The 3,969-nt window shown below is 40.8% G+C and overlaps 1 protein-coding gene across 1 annotated transcript in view; it reads left to right on the forward strand.

Moving 5' to 3' along the window:
- Positions 1–3,969, forward strand: part of LOC118842162 (lipopolysaccharide-binding protein-like) — a 38,674-nt gene that overhangs the window by 34,458 nt on the left and 247 nt on the right. The gene's annotated exons all lie outside the window — the stretch shown is intronic.

Here is a 3,969-nt window from a genome sequence, read left to right on the forward strand (position 1 = left end):
ATTTGGGGGAACAGGAAGAGGGGGTTTGGGATGAGAAAGTAAAAAAGTTGATTTTTGCTGATTGAAACAAAATATTTTTTAAAAAATACCTATAGTCCTCATGAAGTAAAATGAGGACTAGAAAAACAAAAAAAAAATATTATATTTAGCAGTTAAGAGGTCATTGGTAGAGAAGAGAATAGTTTCTGTCAAGTGGTAGAGTCAAAAGCCAGATTGCAAGTGGCTGAAAAGTGAGTGGATGCTAGAGGATCTAAAACGTTGGTTATGAAAGTGACAGAGGAGGCATGGTAGCTTGAAGGAATTGCAGGTTCAAGTAGAAGCATTTTTAAAGGGCAGGGTAGGTCTGGGTATAATTGTAGGTAGCTGGGAAGTAAACAGTGGCTAAGAAAATATTAAAGACAACAGAGGAGGAGGCAGTGATTTGTGAGGCAAATTCCCAGAAGAAATAGGAGGGGGTGGGACCAGGAGCACAAGTAGAGAGGTTGCTTTGGGAAGGAGAAGGGCTGCCTCTTAACGACAGACTGGAACAAAGGAGGAGAAGGCAGGGCATGATGAAGGAGGGCTTTAAGGTGTGAAAGAACATTTTTATCAACTGTGCAGTTTAAGGGTAGGTTGCTCTGAGACGGGGGTAGGGAACCTGCAGCCTCTAGGCCACATGTGGCTCTCTAGGTCCTCAAGTGCTGCTCTTTAATCCCCTTACTAAAAGGAATTGCTCTATAAAACTGGAACTCGGTCAAAAGACCACACCCGATGACCTAGAAGGCCACATGTGGCCTTGAGCCCACAGATACCCCACCCCTGCGATAAAAAAAGAAAGTGCCTTTTCTCTGGTATCCTTTGCAATAAGCCCTGACTCCCACACCTTCCGGGCGTTCTTGAATATTTCTAAGTTATAATTGGCCAGGGTTCATGAGTTTGAGTTCCTGGACTGTTTTCTCTGAGTGGTAATTGACCTGGGCACACATTCCTACCTAGTTGACAGTGTTTTCTGCACTCATGGTTGGTCCTTTACTTTCAAGTGTCTCAGATATAGGCAGGTGCTTGTTGTCTGTGGGAAACCAATGGTTCCTGTAATTAACTAAAAGATTATATATGGTCAGTGACTCTAGGAAGTGAGAGTTGTCTTCCGATGGGCAGTCTGCTCAGTTTCAGTACTAATGAATATCCTGAGAGTTACCTTGACAGAAACCACTGTTATCTTAAGAGTATAAGAATGTGTGCCACACACCCCCACTCCCACCCTCCTGCACATAAGTGGGAGAGGGAGGAGATTGAAGTTGGAGTTGAGAGGAAATCTTTTGAAGAAGTCAGAAAAAAAAGGGAGTAAAAACCTGTTAAACTTCTGACAAGCAAATTTATGAGGCTATAAAAAGTATTCTTCAAAGAAAACTATTAACTTTTAACATGCAAGCAAAAAGGATTACAATAAATCATGCTTAATACAAAAGTTTTTTTCTTAGGAAAGCAATCTCTGAAAATAGGGATTGCATTACAGTTTCAGTGGATAATAAATAATAACCACTAAAACAATAATGGCTTGATCCATCAGTAAGCCTCATTTCTAGAGCTAGAAATTCATGCATTAATAGTGCCTTGAACCAGGAAGGTGAATCATAGAATTGAAAATGCACACTGGCTAATGAAAAAGGCCACCAAGGACATCTAGGAGAATGGTTTTTGCTTCAGAAGACTGGCTCTGAATCATATAGATAAGGGGAATAAGAGATAGGATTCTGGACCATAAAGACAATTTGACTTGGTAGAGAAAAACAGTACTTTAAAGGCATATGTCAAAATTAATACAAGGTTCTTTTAGAGATATAACAACAAAGACAGTTTTGCTTGACGACCCTGACTGCTAATACCAAGTGAAGGATTCATTCATTCATTCAATAATGATTACTAAGCACTTACAATGTGCCAAATACTGCAATAAAAGTGCAAAGGGGCAAAAAAAGTACCAATTCCTGCCCTCAAGGTATTTCTGTGTTTTTTTTTTAATTGGAGGAAAAATAATATACAGAAAATTAGATTTAAAATATATATGAAGAAAGTAAAAAGTAGTTTCCAAGCTTAAGGGAACAAAGAACTGGGAAGATCAGAGTCCACTCGCATATCGGAAGTGGAATCTGAGCTGAAATTTGAAGGAAAGTAAGCATTCTACAAGAGGAAGTCTAGGAGAAGGTGCATTTCAGTTATCAGGCATATACTATGTAAAGACATGGAGACAGGAGATATAGTTTACAGTAGCGGGTTTTTTTGGAGCCAGCTCCTATTGGATCAGGAGAGCTCACTCCTTGTAAATTAGCAAAAACTACCAGTTAGAGCTTGATTTATTATTTTTCATTCTCTTAGAGACTTGAGAAAGAAATGAAGAAAATGTTAATACAGATTAAACTTAAAAGTACGCATGGGTACTTTTTTTCCTGAGCAGATTGTTAAACATTTACCAGGTTACCCATGTTTATGAATAACATTAAGCAGGGCAGTTTGGCCACAATGTAGAGTACATGAAAGAGAATAAGACTGGAAAGGGAAGGTGAAGTCAGACTGAAGGTCTTTAAATACCAGAGGTATTCCTAGAAGTAAGGCAGAGCCACTAGGGCTTCTTGAGTAGGGGAGTGACGTAAGCAGACTTGAGCTTTAGAAATATCAATTTGTCAACTGTGCCGATGAGGGATTGAAGGGAGGAAAGATAAGGTCAGATAGGAGGCTATTGCAGTAGTGGAGGTGAGAGGTGATGGAGGCCTGAATGAGGGTGGTTGTGGTATGACTGGGCAGATGCAAAATACATTGTGGAGGTAAAATTGACAAGATTTGGCGATCAAGAGATCATTGTTAACCTCTGTGGAGCACTCCAACTTGAGTGATGGGGAAAGTCAGATTGTAAGGGGCCAGGAAGTGAGGGTAAAGTGAGAAAGTGGTCTCTCAATAAACACTCATTAAGTATGTGTCAGACATTGGGCTAATTGCTGGGGATATAAAAGCATTCCCTGCTATCAGTGAGCTCACAGTCTGAGGGGGGAGACAATTTACAAAGAAATATGTACAGATAGGATGTATACAGGTTAACTTGGAGATAACAACAGAGAGGAGACACCACTATTAACGGGCATGGGATGATGTTGGGAGACATCTTTTTCTAGAGATTTGGCATAGTTTCCCTGTATCATATTCCCTAAAGGTGTTTGCCATGCTCATGGAGAATGCAGTGTAAATTGAAGATTTCCTTATAGATACTGAGGTCTTCCAGATATTCCTGTTAGTAGATGAGATTTGTGCTGAATGTATTAAGGCCCCAAACACTGCTGAATCCCTCAAATTAGAGCTATAATCACTCAAATGACTTCGGCCTGATGTTCCACATAGGAAAAAAAATCCCTATAGTCCAGTGGCAAGACATATATTGGAACAGACAATCCTTAGGGCTTTTTCTCATCAGCACTCCTGTCTTGGAGGGACCTGCAAAATGGACAAAGGCTTTCAACTAGAATTAAACAGGAGGAGAAAAACCTTTGGGAAACGGAACAGTTCTTTTAAAGACCCTGGGCTTGCCCTTGAAACAAAGGCTCGCGATTTTAACTACACCATTTTTCGGGTGATAACGTATGACTGCAAGCGGTGGAATATTATAGTCTCTACTAACGTCCTTACAGCCAGTCTAGTGCTTCCCTTCTGACACTTCCATCCCCGGCTCCTAATTCTATCTGCCGGAGACACGCAAGGCCAGAACATTCCCATTGCACACATCAGACTTCCAGAAGCTGTCATGTTGCCCCGCATGTTGCTTCTTCAGGTTCAAGATCCCCACTGTTTAGTGGAAGGAGGGCCAGTTTACGGAGGACCCATAACAGTATAAGACATAGGATTTTTCGCCCTTAGGCCCTCCATATTAGCATCCTTATTATTTCCTTGGGGAGGGAAGGGTTGTCGCCCACATAAGCGAAGGGAATACTTTTTCTGTTTCAG

Source organism: Trichosurus vulpecula, chromosome 3, assembly GCF_011100635.1.
Source record: "Trichosurus vulpecula isolate mTriVul1 chromosome 3, mTriVul1.pri, whole genome shotgun sequence".
Taxonomy (NCBI): domain Eukaryota; kingdom Metazoa; phylum Chordata; class Mammalia; order Diprotodontia; family Phalangeridae; genus Trichosurus; species Trichosurus vulpecula.